This window comes from Scyliorhinus torazame, chromosome 7 (assembly GCF_047496885.1).
Source record: "Scyliorhinus torazame isolate Kashiwa2021f chromosome 7, sScyTor2.1, whole genome shotgun sequence".
Classification (NCBI taxonomy): Eukaryota; Metazoa; Chordata; class Chondrichthyes; order Carcharhiniformes; family Scyliorhinidae; genus Scyliorhinus; species Scyliorhinus torazame.
In genome coordinates this window covers 109,354,570-109,372,057 of record NC_092713.1, presented here as the reverse complement: position 1 = coordinate 109,372,057, position 17,488 = coordinate 109,354,570, and the positions used below count along the sequence as shown (strand labels likewise).

General features: G+C 49.5%; 1 protein-coding gene across 5 annotated transcripts in view; it reads left to right on the top strand.

Moving 5' to 3' along the window:
- The first annotated feature begins 6,693 nt into the window (after positions 1-6,693).
- Positions 6,694-17,488, top strand: part of npl (N-acetylneuraminate pyruvate lyase (dihydrodipicolinate synthase)) — a 130,982-nt gene continuing 120,187 nt past the window's right edge. For 4 of the 5 annotated variants that reach the window (XM_072511245.1, XM_072511243.1, XM_072511246.1 and 1 more), the window contains exon 1: positions 6,694-6,766. The gene's annotated coding sequence lies outside the window, so the exon portion shown is untranslated. Of the gene's footprint in view, positions 6,767-8,196; positions 8,343-17,488 lie in introns of those variants that run through there. The other variant, XM_072511244.1, reaches the window with a different exon arrangement.

Below are 17,488 nucleotides of genomic sequence, written 5' to 3'. Positions count from 1 at the left end.
CGCTCCTCCACTTTCGGGAACCTCAATTGGTCCAGGAACTGCCGCATCCCCTCCTCTCCCTCTGGGGGTTGAGACCTATACAGTTCCTCATAGAAGGTCTTGAACACCTCATTTATCTTTCCTGCCCTTCGCACCGTGTCTCCCCTTTCGTCTCTAATTCCTCCTATCTCCCTCGCTGCTGCCCTCTTTCGCAATTGATGAGCCAACAGGCGACTCGCCTTTTCCCCATATTCATACCTCCTCCCCTGTGCCTTCCTCCACAGTACCTCCGCCTTTCTGGTGGTCAGAAGGTCAAATTCCGTCTGGAGTCGTCTCCTCTCCCTGTACAATTCCTCCTCCGGGGTCTCTGCAAATTCCCTATCCACCCTTAAAATCTCCCCAGTAATCTTTCCCTTTCCTTGGCCTCTGTTTTCCTTTTGTGGGCCCCAATGGAGATCAGCTCTCCTCTGACCACCGCTTTTAGTGCTTCCCATACCACTCCCACAGGGACCTCGCCGTCGTCATTGACCTCCAGATATCTCTCAATACACCCCCGCACTCTTGCACACACTCCCTCATCCGCCATCAGTCCCACATCTAATCGCCAGAGTGTTCTCTGCTCCCTTTCCTCTCCTAATTCCAGGTCCACCCAATGTGGGGCATGATCCGAAACCGCTATGGCTGAGTACTCAGCTTCTTCCACCCTAGAGATCAACGACCTTCCCAAAACAAAAAAATCTATTCGGGAGTACACTTTATGGACATGGGAGAAGAAGGAAAACTCCCTAGCCCTAGGTCTAAGAAATCGCCATGGATCCACTCCCCCCATTTGGTCCATAAACCCCTTAAGTACCTTGGCCGCTGCCGGCCTTCTTCCGGTCCTTGAGCTGGATCTATCTAGCCCCGGGTCCAGCACCGTATTAAAGTCCCCTCCTAAAATCAAGTTTCCTACCTCCAGGTCCGGTATACGCCCCAGCATCCGTCTCATAAATCCCGCATCGTCCCAGTTTGGGGCATACACGTTAACCAACACGACCTCCATTCCCTCCAGCCTGCCACTCACCATTACATATCTACCTCCGCTATCTGCTACGATGTTCTTTGCTTCAAATGCGACCTGTTTCCCCACCAAAATGGCCACCCCTCTATTCTTTGCGTCCAGTCCTGAGTGGAACACCTGTCCCACCCATCCTTTCCTTAGCCTAACTTGGTCCGCCACCTTTAGGTGCGTCTCTTGGAGCATAACCACGTCTGCCCTTAGTCCTTTCAAATGCGCGAGCACTCTGGCCCTTTTTATCGGTCCGTTCAGGCCTCTCACGTTCCACGTGATCAGCCTCACTAGGGGGCTACCTGCCCCCCTCCCGTGTCGACTAGCCATTACCTTCTCTAGGCCAGTCCCATATCCCGCCTCCGCGCTCCCGCTCGCTCCCCCAGCGTCGCACACCATCCCCGCCCACCCACTCTTTAGCCATTTCCTTTTGGATTTCCGCAGCAGCAACCCAGTTGTCCCCCCCCCCCCCCCCCCCCCCCCCCCGCTAGATCTCTTTCTAGCATGATTGCTCCCCCCATATTACTTCCGTAAGTCAGCTGACTTCAACTGACCCCGGCTACTCCTGCTCACTCCTCGACCCCCCCCCATGTGGGGAACTCCCATCCGCCTTGCGCCTGTCTTCCCGCCTTATTCTTTCTGGTGCGGGAACATCCCTTTACCTGACCCGCCTCTTATGGCGCAGCTCCCTTTCCCCTCCCCCTCCCCCTCCCCTTCCCCATTCTCCAACTATGTCCCGTCTTTCCCCCCTCACCGGCGCCCACATTTCCCCAATGTCTCCCCCCTTCCCTGTTTACTTCTCAATTAACTTCCACCGTAATATTAACAATAACATTTCCTGCAGCATCAGTCCCTCAGTTCCGATCCAATTTCTCTTCTTTGATGAAGGTCCATGCTTCCTCCGCCGTCTCGAAATAATGGTGTCTCTCCTGATACGTGACCCATAGTCTTGCCGGCTGCAGCATCCCGAACTTCACCTTCCTTTTATGCAACACCTCTTTGGCTCGTTTGAAGCTCGCCCTCCTTCTCGCCACCTCCGCACTCCAATCCTGGTATACCCGTACCACTGCATTCTCCCATCTGCTACTCCGCACCTTTTTAGCCCATCTCAGGACCTCTTCTCTATCCTTAAGGCGGTAAAATCGCACGATTATCGCCCTGGGTGGTTCTCCCGCTTTTGGTCTTCTCGCCGGAATCCGATTTGCCCACTCCACCTCCAAGGGGCCCGTAGGGGCCTCAGCACCCATCAGTGAGCTCAGCATCGTACTTGCGTACGCTCCACAGTCCACTCCTTCCACACCCTCAGGGAGACCCAGTATCCGAAGGTTCTTCCTTCGCGCTCCGTTTTCTAGGGCTTCGATCCTTTCAGTACACTTTTTATGAAGTGCCACGTGCGTCTGTGTCTTAACCGCCAGGCCCAGGATCTCGTCCTCAATATCTGTCACCTTCTGCTCCACCACACGGAGCTCTGTCTCCTGGGTCTTTAATGTCTCCTTGAGCCCCTCAATTGCCTGTAGCAACGGGGTCAGCACCTCCCTCTTCAGCAGCTCCACGCACCGTCTCACAATTTCATGCTCAGGCCCCCATGTCGCCTGCGCTTTCTCCGCCGCCATCTTGTACTTCTCCCTTTCTGACCCTTTGGTCGACGATTCCTCGCGCTGCAGCCGCCGCCGCCGTTTTTTTCCTCCTTCGTTTGGGGGGGACTCCCTTCTCACACGCCCCACACCGGGTTGCGTCGTCGAAAAATTCCCCGTTGGGGCTCTTAAAAAAGCCCGAAGGTCCGTCGGAGCTGGAGCCGCCGAAGCGTGCGGCTAGCTAGGCATCACCGCAACCGGAAGTCCCTTCAGTGGCCTTGATGAGGTCTTTTCACAGTTGTTCCCTCTGCTGCTAGAATTCACTTTTGATACAGGCCCTCAGGTCAGCTTGCAGCTTTAAGCTTGCCCTTCCCCCGCCTGCATGCTGGAAGAGGCCCTGTTTATCCTGCAGTTGCAGCCAAATCTTTTACTGTTTCTGCGTGTGTCTGGCAACCAAGAGACATACCCTTCCTGGGGGACACTGTCGGGGGAATATTGCAGCCTTCTTCCCACACCGGGAAATGTCAAACAAATGCCGTGGGGGCCCTGTAAAAGAGCCCAAAAGTCCGTTCCAAGCAGGAGCTGCCGAATATGCGACCTAGCTCTGCATAGCCGCACCCGGAAGTCGAGAAGGGAGATTTAATAATGGGAGATGAGGAAATGGCTGAGGAACTGAACAGGTTTTTTGGGTCGGTCTTCACAGTGGAAGACACAAATAACATGCCAGTGACTGATGGAAATGAGTCAATGACAGGTGAAGACTTTGAGATGATTGTTATCCCGAAGGAGGTAGTGATGGGCAAACTAATGGGGCTAAAGGTAGACAAGTCTCCTGGCCCTGATGGAATGCATCCCAGGGTACTAAAAGAGATGGCTAGGGAAATTGCAAATGCACTTGTGATAATTTACCAAAATTCACTAGACTCTGGGGCGGATTGGAAATGAGCAAATGTGACACCACTTTTTAAAAGAGGAGGTAGGCAGAAAGCGGATAATTATAGGCCAGTTAGCTTAACTTCGGTAGTAGGGAAGATGCTGGAATCCATCATCAAGGAAGAAATAGCGAGGCATCTGGATGGAAATTGTCCCATTAGACAGATGCAGCATGGGTTCATAAAGGGCAGGTCGTGACTAACTAATTTAGTGGAATTTCTTGAGGACATTACCAGTGCGGTAGACAACGGGGTGCCAATGGATGTAGTATATCTGGATTTCCAGAAAGCTTTTGACAAGGTGCCACACAAAAGGTTGCTGCATAAGATAATGATGCATGGTATTACGGGTAAAGTAGTAGCATGGATGGAGGATTGGTTAACTAATAGGAAGCAAAGAGTGGGGATTCATGGGTGTTTCTCTGGTTGGTAATCAGTAGCTAGTGGTGTCCCTCAGGGATCAGTGTTGGGCCCACAATTGTTCACAATTTACATAGATGATTTGGAGTTGGGGACCAATGGCAATGTGTCCATGTTTGCAGATGTTATACAGTGAATGGTAGAACCCTCAATAAAGAGATCTAGGAGTACAGGTCCACAGGTCATTGAAAGGGGCAACACAGGTGGAGAAGGTAGTCAAGAAGGCATACGGCATGCTTGCCTTCATTGGCCGGGGCATTGAGTATAAGAATTGGCAAGTCATGTTGCAGCTGTATAGAACCTTAGTTAGGCCACACTTGGAGTATAGTGTTCAATTCTGGTCGCCACACTACCAGAAGGATGTGGAGGCTTTAGAGAGGGTGCAGAAGAGATTTACCAGAATGTTGCCTGGTATGGAGGACATTAGCTATGAGGAGCGATTGAATAAACTCGGTTTGTTCTCACTGGAACGAAGGAGGTTGAGGGGAGACCTGATAGAGGTATACAAAATTATGAGGGGCATAGTCAGAGGCTTTTCCCCAGGGTAGAGGGGTCAATTACTAGGGGGCATAGGTTTAAGGTGAGAGGGGCAAGGTTTAGAGTAGATGCACGAGGCAAGTTTTTTACGCAGAGGGTAGTGGGTGCCTGGAACTCGCTACCGGAGGAGGTAGTGGAAGCAGGGACGATAGGGACATTTAAGGGGCATCTTGACAAATATATGAATAGGATGGGAATAGAAGGATACGGACCCAGGAAGTGTAGAAGATTGTAGTTTAGTCGGGCAGCATGGTCGGCACGGGCATGGAGGGCCGAAGGGCCTGTTCCTGTGCTGTACATTTCTTTGTTCTGTACTGCGAGAGGACAACACTAAGACGAGTGGTAAAGCAAAAAGTGCAGATGATACTGGAAGTCTGCAGAGGGATTTGGATAGTTTAAGTGAATGGGCTAGGGTCTTGCAGATGGAATACAATATTGACAAATGTGAGGTTATCCATTTTTGGTAGGAATAACAGCAAAAGGGATTATTATTTAAATGATAAAATATTAAAACATGCTGCTGTGCAGAGGGACTGGGTGTCCTAGTGCATGAGTTGCAAAACGTTGGTTAACAGGTGATTAAGAAGGGAAATGGAGTTTTGTCCTTCATTGCTAGAGGGATGGAGTTTCAGGCTAGGGAGGTTATGCTGCAATTGTATAAGGTGTTAGTGAGGCCACACCTGGAGTACTGTGTTCAGTTTTGGTCTCCTTCCCTGAGAAAGGATGTACTGGCACTGGAGTGTGTGCAGAGGAGATTCACGAGGTTGATCCCAGAGTTGAGGGAGTTGGATTACGAGGAGACGTTGAGTAGACTGGGACTGTACTCATTGGAATTTAGAAGGATGCAGGGGGATCTTATAGAAACATATAAAATTATGAAGGGAATAGATAGGATAGATCCGGGCAGGTTGTTTCCACTGGCGGGTGAAAGCAGAACTAGGGTGCATAGCCTTAAAATAAGGGGAAGTAGATTTAAGACTGAGTTTAGGAGGAACTTCTTCAGCCAAAGGGTTGTGAATCTATGGAATTCCCTGCCCAGTGAAGCAGTTGAGGCTCCTTCATTAAATGTTTTCAAGATAAAGATAGATAGCTTTTTGAAGAATAAAGGGTTTTGGTGTTCGGGCAGAAAGTGGAGTCCACAAAAGATAAGCCATGATCTCATTGAATGGCGGAGCAGGCTCGATGGACCAGATGGCCGACTCCTGCTCCTAGTTCTCATGTTCTTGTATCAAATGGAGTTCTTTGCTTTTAGTTAAATAGGAGTCCTTTGTGAGCACCATGGAGTCATACTATTTTTCACTTAACCCCCAAAACTATGTAACATGGTTCCATGGCATTATATAAAAGCATGATCAGAAAATAGTATAACCTAGATAACATTTCAGTATATTAATGAGAGTGCAGTCTTGTCAGAGGAGCTGGTTATGAATGTGATTAGACCCTAATTGGCTCTCGGGTGAATGTAAATGGTCCCATTATGCAACTTGGAGACCAGAATGAGTTATCCCCAGTGTCCTGATCAATATAGGTGGCATGGTAGCACAGTGGCTGGCACTGTTGCTCCATGGCGTCAGGGACCGGTTTTGATTCCCAGTTTGGGTCACTGTGCCGAGTCTGCATGTTCTCCCCATGTCAATGTGGGGTACCTCCGGGGTGCTCCGATTTCCTCCCACAAATTCCGACAGATGTGCTTGGTAGGCGATTTGGACATTCTGAATTCCCCCTCAAGTGTACCCAAACAGGTGCTGGAGTGTGACAACTAGGGAATTTTCACAGTAACTTCATTGCAGTGTTAATGTTCGCCTACTTGTGACACTAAAAAGATTATCACTCAGCCACCATCGCCAAACAATAAATAGTTAGGTAATTTAACTTGTTTGAAGGATTGGCCGGGTGACAGGTAACAGAGATTAGTGGTTCATGGGTGCTTTTTGAACAGGAGGGAGGTTTGTAGTTGAGTTCCCCAGAGACCCTCTTTACCTATATTCGTGATCTAAACCTTGGTGTACAAGGCAGAATTTGGAGCTCGTTAGAAACTTAGAAGCACTGTGAAACATGAGAAAGATTGCTGACTGAACTGTCGAAAGTCACGAGGGGGGGTACAACCCGCTGATCCGGGAGCAAAGGGGCCAGTCAGCTGAGCAAAGCGGGTCATTTGGCCAAGGGAGGGTCACAGGTCAGAAAGTGACGCATGACCGCCTCCCGCGCGTGCGCAGTGGGGATCTTTGCCGCTGTTGACGCGGAGCTGCTCTGCGCAGGAGGTGTCCGAGACGACGGTAAGCAAGCTGACCGTTAACAACGGTTAGTCATTCAGGTGAATCGGCCAATGGGGCGTCAGCGGAGGAAAACGGGATGTAGCTGTGCTGCTGTCAGCCGCTCGCCGACTTCGTAACATTTGTGTGTGTGATTTGTCAATCTGACCTGATCAAACCGATCCCTTGCGTATTTGGATTTGCACCCTGCCTAATTTAAAACTTGAAAACAAAATAGCACGAATGCTGCAAGTCTGAAATAAGAAGAGCACATGCTGGATAAACGCAGGAGTTGTGAAGGGTCATTTGGTTCCGAAACGTTGACTCTGCTTCTCTCTCCTCGGGCGCTGTCAGACTTGACGAGTTTTTCCAGCCTTTCCTGTTTTAATGTAAAACTGCTTTTGTTCGCTTTGTCCCTATTTTAGGGTTGTCAGCTCATATTTAAGGTTTCCTGCAGATTACGTGACAAAACTTGATTTCAGTCCCGTGACATTGTCATGTGGCGTTTGGTCACCTTTGCCCGATGTTGCGTTTGCCTTTGATGGATTTTTCACCAGTTCTAACCCACTGAATAAAATGATTTATTTTGAGATTACTGATGTTATAAATTAAAATGATTATGTGGATGAATCATATTTAAATAAATATTCTTAGATCTGTCTACTGTGCTGACTAATGACAAAAAGCAAGTGACTATGCCTGACAGCAAAACACCATTTTTGACCGAATTTTCATACTTTATTGTTTGCATGGAGTTACAAAAATAGAACCTAATTAAATTTCAGGAAGATGAGGTTCAGTCCTCGAGAATGCTGGCACATGTAAGATAGAAAAGAAAAATGCTGGACCGACTCTAAGCAAAAAAACACTGCTGGAAAAACTCGACCTATTTGGAAGAAAGAAAGAATGAGTTAATTATGGAGCTAAAAATTTGATTCTTTTTTTAAATGTTGTTGAGCAAGAAGTGGGGGAGGGGTATCTGGGATGGGTTAGAAGAGGTTGGGGGGCATTAAATGCCAAAAATATCAGGGAACAAAAGACAACCAGAGTGGTAATGGTTGTACTTGAGTCACAAGGCCATTCTGGCCCCATCGGTGCAAAGAGTAACAGTTAAAAGAAATGTTCCTCTTTTTCAACCCACAGACGCTGCTTGACTTCCTGAATATTTCCAGCAGCCACAGTACTTTGCTATTTCGCAATACATTTGTCACATTCACTCCCAAATTGTGCTGGCAGAGCTTGGAGTTGCCAATTATGTGAGCATTCTCAACCTGCAATTGAAGCTGCATATCAGCGCAGGAACCAACAGGACTATGATAATGCGATTTGGTTGCCAGAAAGGCAGGTTATTTTCCATGTGTGAATCATGCATATTAGACAAGTTTTGCCTCGGGCAGCAGCACTCCGGATGCCAATTGGTATGCCTGCCAACTTCTGCTGAAAGCAGCAGAGTTGATGCACCAATAAGCAGTGACGGATGTGGAGTTAATAGGGCCCTATACCCAGCTTTGTTTTCAGGTCCCCTGTCGTTTGAGTGGTTGAGTGTCTACTGTGCACACCTGTTGTCCAACTTTTTCTTTCTGCTGACTTTGAAGTGATTGTGAGTATGAAAGTTTTTGTGTTACACGGCAATGAAGTTACTGTGAAAAGCCTCTAGTCGCCACATTTTGTCGCCTGTTCGGGTGCACAGAGGGAGGATTCAGAATTCTCAGCTTGTACAGGGATTGAACCTTGCTGGCCTTGTTCTGCATCACAAACCAGCTGTATAGCCCACTGAGCTAAACCAGCCCTCTCCTGATTATCGGCAAAGATACCTGATTATCGGCAAACCAAATTATGTGGTAGGCGTCAGCTCACTCAGTTGGCTGGACAGCTGGTTTGTGATTCGGAGGGACGCGAACAGTGCAAGTTCAATGCCCATACCGACTGAGGTTATTCATGTACCTTGCCCCTTGCCTGAGGTGTGGTGTCCTTCAGGTGAAATCACCACCAGTCATCCCTCAAAGGGCAGAGCAACCTTTCGAACAGTGGCGACATTTAAATTTACCAAATTGTGTTGAACATGGAGAAGTGTGGTATGCATATGGGCAGGGTGAATATTGAACATGCGTGCTCCCTTCAGGAAAAATACTAAAGCTAGTGGGAGAGGGAAAGATCTTGCTGACACATTGACATCTAAAGATTTGTGGCTGCTGTGAGCAAATAACCCACTTTTCTTTGCCCTTCTCACAAGATCCTGAAATGAAAAAAATGAAATGAAAATCGCTTATTGTCGCAAGTAGCCTTCAAATGAAGTTACTTTGAAAAGCCCCTAGTCGCCACATTCTGGCGCCTGTTCGGGGAGGTTGGTACGGGAATTGAATTGTGCTGCTGGCCTGCCTTGATCTGCTTTCAAAGCCAGCAATTTAGCCCTGTGCTAAACCAGCCCCATGTCTTCAGAATGCAGTTTTGGTCTCTACTTGGGTGATTATTGAAGATCTGTGAATGGAATAGAGATAGACCACAAGTTTAAAAGCATAGACTAAAGCCTCTTGGCTATTAAGATGAGCATAAAAAGCCAGGGAGTTCTATATTTTTAGAGGTGCTTAGACTTTGGGATGATTTGATCTAGGTAGCTGGACTGGGATTTTATGATCAACGTAACTGTGCTCTCAATTGACTTGTCAAGACAGTTGGCTATGAAGATCTGGTGATTTCTCCATTGTGTGAATTTCACATTTTTTGATTGTTTTTGTTTGAGTCTGTCAAGACTATGGCACCTCCCAGTGTGTGGCAAGAATATGTCACCAGGCAGGCTTGGCAGCAAATATTGAAGGATTTTCACTAACTGCACAGCAGGAAATAAACACAACTGATTATTAAATTTATAAAATGAAAAATAGAGACTGCAATAGATTGGACAGACACATAGTGTGATGAATGTAGGAATTTCAGATATATTGTAATATGTATTGGTGCAGTAAGGGTTAAACGTTTGGGTAGTTTTTAAAATCCTGGTTTGAAAGACAGCTCTGAATTTTGGAGCCAGAGGTGCAATTAAAGCATTGTAAAAGTTTGGGCTAATGGACTTTTATTTAGATTGAGAGTTCCCTGGGGAGTAGATAATTAAAGACATTATGTTCAGCTCAGTGAAATGATGTAGTTAATGGGAGGGGCCAGGTGTTAAAGCAGCCTGCTTTGCAGTCTGTGAAAATGAATGAATGAAATGAAAATCGCTTATTGTCACAAGTAGGCTTCAAATGAAGTTACTGTGAAAAGCCCCTAGTCGCCACATTCCGGCACCTGTAAAATTCTTCAATATTTGCTGCCAAGCCTGCCTGGTGACATACTCTTGTCAAAGCAGTGTTGGCTTTTTCAGGGTTAGTATTTGGCTGGAAGGTGAGCTGAGAAGGTTTCTGAAGAAATACAGCCAAAGATTCTGCATTATTTTGACAGGGTGTCAGATCTCTTTCTTTCAAACTGTCTCAAAATATCTCTTCTTTTGGTGATTGGAGAATTTTAGGAAGTCCTGTTGCTCTGTTTATCTGGTTATAAATATGGCAGTCAATAAGGTCGCCTTCCTTAATCCTAATTATGTTTACTTTAGAGTCGCCAGGTATCTCTCGATACCGCCACAAGGTTCAAACCCGAATACTGATTAAAGAGCCAATACACCAGTTAGTTAGTTCGAAGTCAATTCTATTTATTTACACACACAGTAAGGTCTACTCATGCACATCAGTACTACAAACTAAACTATCTCTAACGCTAACGCCTATACTTAACTTTGGGTGCCCACTTAGTCAGAGGAACAATGGGCGTTGTTCGGATCTGAGGCTGTTGGGTTCGAAGATATACAGGAGAACAGCTAAGGTTGCCCGTCTAGTAGTGATCGTTGACCTTGAACTTACTTGCTTCTGGTGATGCAGGTGGACGGGTCTCTCCGCTTTGAGAGCAAGTCTCTCGTGGGGGTTCCTTCTTATACCCGGAGGGGCTTCGTGCACGTTTTGGCGGGCCTTAAACTTGGCCCCAATTAATTGGGCCGCTTCTTGATCACTGGTATTGATCGTGACCAATAAAGGGGTGGGTGCCCTAATGGCTGGGCGTGTCTTTGGTGGCCGTTGGCCTTGCTTTGTTTGTGCTTTTGGTTGGGGAACTGGTGTCGGGATGTCTGAAACAGTATTGGTTGCTTGAGTGTCTTTCCTTTGTTCCCAGAGATGGGCCATCAATATGCTAATTGACCTACAGTTTCAATTCCATCTGGGAGCTGTTTCTCCAATATGCATACAGGCTCTGTGCCTGCTTGTTTTCCTAACATTGTCCACAGTTCCCTACATTCTTTGCGAGCGTCCATTTTGTATTCTGGAAGTGGCCATCCCAGATGGCTACACTCCGCAGAAATGGCTAATGATTTTGAAATGGCTCATCAAGCAAAGTTTGGTTTTCGATATCAATTTTAACCAGTGAAGGATAGAAACTGGGGAAATTAGAAGTTCATTGGTGATCAATGAAAAGGAGGTTTAATTGGTGATTTTTGAGGAGAGTGTGTCTCAGAGTAAAAAGAAGCCTCTTATAGGCACATTGGTTAGCACTGTTGCTTCACAGCTCCACGGTCGCAGGTTTGATTCTCGGCTTGTGGCACTGCCTGTGCGGAGTCTGCAAGTTCTCCCCGTGTCTGCGTGGGTTTCCTCCGGGTCCTCCGGTTTCCTCCCCCAGTCCAAAGATGTGCAGGTTAGGTGGATTGGCCATGCTAAATTGCCCGTAGTGTCCAAAAAAAGGTTGGGTGGGGTCACTGGGTTACGGGGAATAGGGTGGAGTTGTGGGCTTAAAAAGGGTGCTCTTTCCAAGGGCCTCCTTCTGCACTGTAGATTCTATGAAATTTATGGTAGAGAGATTAAGAATCATTGCAAAAAGTTTGACATGTGAAGTCGCAATGTTGGTAGCTTAAGAAAAGTACTGGGAAGACAGACTTGTTAAAAGAGGATTACGTTTCTTAAAGTGGGAGGAAAAAGCATTGTACCGGTGGTAGAGGTACAACAGAATGTACAGCCTGTCCACAACTTTCTAAGGATTTTATCTGTGACGATAAGATTTACTCGTATACATGGTGGAGTAGATAAGGGGTCTAAAATCTTATGGGATATAGGAACAAGTCACTCTTTAATGGTGAGAGATGAGGAGAGTTATAATTTGGTCGGAGTATTACCAGAGAAGATGGTAATAGAGAAGGATCCGGTGGAATGTGGGTCGTATAGACCCATATCACTATTGAACATGGATGTGAAAGTATTGGCTAAGTTGTTGGCGGGGCGGATGGAGGATTGTGTCCCGGGGGTGGTTGCAGAAGATCAAACAGGATTCGTGAAGGGCAGGCAGCTCACGAGTAATATAAGATAGCTGTTGAATGTGGTGATGAATCCGTCGAGAGCTCTGGTACCGGAGGTGGTGGTGTCCATGGACGCGGAGAAAGCATTTGATCGGGTGGAGTGGCGGTACTTGTTCGAAGGTTTGGGTTTGGGCCGCGATTGTGGCATGGGTGCGGTTGCTGTATGTGGCGCCAAGAGCGAGGGTGAGGACAAATGATATGAGCTCATGAAGCTTTGGCTTACACAGGGGTACGAGGCAGGGGTGCCCGCTGTCACCGCTACGGTTTGCGCTAGCCATAGAGCCATTGGCGATGGCTCTCGGGGGGGGGGGGGGGGGGGGTCGGCAGAGTGGCGAGGGATTATGAGGGGACAGAGGGAGCATCGGGTGTCGCTCTATGCCGATGACCTCTTGCTGTATGTTTCGGATCCGTTGGAGAGTATGGGAAGGATTATGGGTCTGTTGGCAAGGTTTGGAGGGTTCTCGGGATACAAGCTGAATGTAGGGAAAAGCGAAGTATTCCCAGTGAATGAGCTGGCACAACAGGCTAATTTAGGGGGGAGGCCGCCATTTACGGTAGCGAGGGATAGGTTTAGGTACTTGGGGATTCAGGTAGCAAAGTAATGGACGGGGCTCCATAAGTGGAACTTAACGAAGCTGGTGGAGGAGGCCAGGGAGGATCTTAAGAGGTGGGATACACTGCACTTAACGTTGGCAGGGAGGGTCCAAGTGGTGAAAATGAATATTTTGCCGAGGTTCTTGTTTATCGTTCAGGCTCTCCCGTTCTTTATACCAAAAGGCCTTTTTTTGGAAAGTTGACACAATCATCTCTGATTTTTTATGGGTGGGGAAGGTGCCGAGGGTGGGGAGGACCCTGCTACAGAGGCAGAGGCAGCAGGGGGGGTTGGAGTTGCCGAACTACTGGCAAAGACCTTGGCCACCAGAATAGAGGACTGTGTCCTGGAGGTCATAGGCGAGGATCAGACGGGATTTGTGAAGGGCAGGCACTTGACGTCCAATATTAGACGGCTTCTTAATGTTCTAATGATGCCGGCTGAGGGGCGTGAGGCTGAGATGGTAGTAGCCATGGATGCGGAGAAGGCTTTCGACCGGGTGGAACGGACATACTTAAGGGATATTTTAGGCAGGTTTGGGTTCGGGCAGGGATTTGTGGACTGGGTCCGGCTGTTATATCAGACCCCGGTGGCAAAATGTGAGAACAAACCGAACGCGGTCAGAATATTTTAATCTCTAGAGAGGGACAAGGCAGGGATGCCCGCTCTCCCCATTACAGTTTGCCCTGGCCATAGAGCCTTTCGCAATGGCCCTTAGAGCATCAAATGCGTGGCGGGGGAGGGGGGGTGGAGCACAGGGTTTCTCTTTATGCGGATGACTTGCTGCTTTATGTTACAAGCCCAGTGTGGTGGGGGGGGGGGGACCAAAATCATGGAGGTACTGGGAGAATTTGGGGCGATTTTCAGGCTACAAGCTGAATATGATAACGAGCGGGATGTTTGTGATCCAGGCACAGGGGCAGGAAAGGAGACTGAGGGAGTTAACTTTTAAAGTGGTGGCGGGGAGTTTTAGATATTTAGAGATTCAAGTGGCTAAAGAGTGGGGGCAGCTCTACGACATGCTCCCGCTGACACTAGCGGGAGGGGTCCAGACGGTGAAGGTGTCAGTCCTCCCAAGACTGTTTTTCGTTTTTCAATGCCTTCTGATTTTTGTCCCAAAGGCTTTTTTTTAGAAAAATAAAGGTGGCGATTACAGGTTTTGTGTGGGCGGGAAAACCCCGAGAGTAAAGAGGGCACTCCTAGAGCGGGGTAGTGGAGAGAGGGCCTGGCCCTCCCGAGCTTTATTAATTACTACTGGGCCGCCAACATAGCGATGGTCAGGTAGTGGGGGAGGGGTTGGCCTGGGAGCGAGTGGAGGCGGCACCCTGCAAGGGTTTGGAGGCTTTACTAACGGCACCCCTGCTGTTCTCGCCAACTTGGTACTTTACAAGCAGGTGGTGGAAGCCTTAAGGGCGTGGGAGCAATGGAGGCAGCACACTGGTTTGGAGGGGGCGTCAGTGTGGTCTCCGATTTGTAACAATCACCAGTTTGTCCCGGAGAGGCTGGATGGGGGCTTCAGGAGGTGGCAACAGGCAGGGATTGAGAGATTTGTGAAGTTATTTATCCAGGAGGGCTTTCTGACCTTGAAGGCACGAGAGAAGGAGTTTGAGCTACCGGGTGGGAATGGATTTCGATATCTTTGATGCACGATCAATAACTACTAAAACGAGGTTGTAGCACAACTGAAGGCTTTAATAGACTAGAACTGTTCCCCAGCAGCTCAGGTACAGAATGAGGGCTGCTGGGAAGGCACTGACTCTTATACCCCGCCTATCAGGGCAGAGCTACATACTATACAGCCAATGGTAAGCCCCCAGGTTTAATCAATGGAGTTTCAGCCTCTCGGGTACTGCAATACCTGATAATACCACATTCACCCCCTATTAAAAAAGAGTCCGGCTGGGGTGGTGGCCAGCAGCTACAACTGTATTCAACATGGTATGATCAGATATGGAGGTACCGTGATACCTCCTTACAGTGTTTAGAGGATATTTACAGTCCTGGCGGATATATACAGTCAGTGTTTACAGTTACAGATGGGTTAAGATGAAGCAATCAGTCATGTCGGGTGCCCTGGTCGTCCTCTGGGATCGTCTGGGCCTCGGTGGTGATTCCGGTGGGGGTCCAGGTGTCTGCGATTCCGGGAGCGTGGCTTCGGCCTCCGTGGCAGCTTTGTCACCCCTAGACTGCGCTGGTGGGGAAAGCGGTTGACCTGGGAGGGGGGCGCCTGTAGGGGGTGCATTGTGGCCTTTGCAATGTCTGCTTTGATGAGGCTGAAGGCCTGGCAGGCCTCCATCGACAGGGGGAAGGTTGTGGACTGGATCAGGGGACGGGCTTTGTCTGCGTAGTTAGGGACCCACTGTGCATAATAGCTGAAGAACCCGAGGCAGCGCTTCAGGGCCTTGGGGCAGCGAGGGAGGGGGCACTCCATGAGGGGGCGCATGGTCTCAGGGTCGGGGCCTATAACTCCACTTCGCACTACTTAGCCTAGAATGGCTAGACGGTCGGTGCTAAACACGCATTTATCCTTATTGTATGTCAGATTAAGGATTTTCGCGGTCTGGAGAAATTTGCGGAGGTTGGTGTCGTGGTCCTGCTGGTCATGGCCGCAGATGGTGACGTTATCGAGATATGGAAACGTTGCGCGTAAGCAGTACCGGTCAACCATTCGGTCCATCTCGCGTTGGACGACCGAGACCCCGTTAGTGACACCGAAGGGAACCCTTAAAAAATGATAGAGCCGCCCATCTGCCTCGAAGGCAGTGTATTTGCGGTCACTAGTGCGGAGGGGTAGCTGGTGGTAGGTGGACTTGAGATCCACCGTGGAGAAGACCTTATAATGCGCGATCCTGTTTACCAGGTCGGATATGCGGGGGAGAGAGTACGCGTCCAGCTGCGTAAACCTGTTGAAGGTCTGACTGTAGTCAATGACCATCCTATGTTTCTCCCCGGTCTTTACCACCACTACTTGAGCTCACCAGCGACTGTTGCTAGATTCAATGACCCCTTCCCTCAGTAGCCTTTGGACCTCCGACCTAATGAAGGTTCGGTCCTGGACACTGTACCGTCTGCTCCTGGTGGCGACGGGTTTGCAATCCGAGGTGAGGTTCGCAAACAGGGAAGGCGGGTCGACCTTAAGGGTCGTGAGGCCGCAGACAGTAAGGGGGGTATAGGGCCGCCGAATTGGAAGGTCAGACTTTGCAGGTTACATTGGAAGTCCAACCCCAGGAGTGTAGCCGCGCAGAGTTGCGGCAGGACATAAAGGTGGAAATTGTTGAATTTCCTTCCTTGGATGAGAGGTTTGCTAAGCAGAACCCCTTTATCGCCACTGAGTGGGAACCGGAGGCCAGGGAGATTATTTGATTTACAGGGTGGGTAAAAAGTGAACAGCGCTTTACCGTGTCGGGGTGTATAAAGCTCTCCGTGCTCCCAGAGCCGATCGGGCAGGACGTCTCGTGGCCGTTGAAGACCGTCGTCGTTGCTGTTGAGAGTGTTCGATGTCGAGTTTGGTCCAGAGTCACCGAGGCCAGACGCAGTATTTGTGAATTTTGATCGGGCAGTGTGTAGTCGGCTGGGGGTCCCATCCAAGATGGCGTCTCCCATGGGTCGCACATGGTGGTCGGAGATGGACAAAATGGCGGTGCCCATCCGTCCAGCGCGGTGTCCGGGGAACAAGATGGCGGCGCCCGTGGGCCGCACGTGGCCCGAGGATACGGGGGGGTGGCGGTGACTGCTGGCCGCTGGGGCCCAAGGAGAAGTTCGCTGTGGCAGTCCGGAGTCGTCGCTGGAGACCGCGGCCACCGCTCGTACCTGGCAGACCCCCACAAAATGACCCTTCTTGCCGCACCCTTTGCAGGTGGATGTGTGGGCCGGGCAGCGCTGGCGGGGGTGCTTTTCCTGCCCGCAGAAGAAATAGCGGGGCCCATCAGAGTTGGCAGGCCGCCTTACAGCCAGGCCTGCGGGGACACGGGGAAGGTCTGTGGGGCTGCCGCTGCGGGATTCCCCGCTGCCCAGGGGGCCGCCGCGCGTTCTGGCACGTAGGATTGTGCGTTCCTGGAGGCAACGTCCATGGACCCTGCCAGGGCCCGTGCCTCCCTAAGTCCCAGGGTGTCTTTCTCTAAAAGACGCTGGTGGATCTGTGAGGAGCTCATACCTGCTACGAATGCATCCCGGATTAGGAGTTCCGTGTGGTCGCTCGAAACTTGATGGCAGCCACAGTTTCTGCCCAGCACCAGTAGCGCGCGGTAGAACTCCTCCAACGATTCCCCGGTGCTTTGTTGTCTCGTTGCAAGCAGGTGACGTGCTTAGACCTGATTTACTGGGCGGATATAATGTCCTTTTAAAAGTTCCATTGCTGCATCAAAGTCTTCCGCCTCCTCGATGAGGGTGTAGATCCCAGGGCTTACCCTTGAGTGCAGGAGATGCAGTTTCTGCTCCCCCGAAGGTGTGCTTCCAGCCGTCTTAAGGTCGCCTTTGAAACACGCCAGCCAGTGCTTGAAAATCGCCGCAGAGTTCGCCGCGTGGGGACTGAGTTGCAGACACTCCGGCTTGATTCGGAGATCCATCCTTTCTACTTAAGTCTAGTCTATTGATGCACGATCAATAACTACTAAAATGAGGTTGTAGCACAACTGAATGCTTTAATAGACGAGAACTGTTCCCCAGCAGCTCAGGTACAGAATGAGGGCTGCTGGGATGGCACTGACTCTTATACTCTGCCTATCAGGGCGGAGCTACATACTATACAGCCAATGGTAAACCCCCACGTTTAACCAGTGGAAGTTCAGCC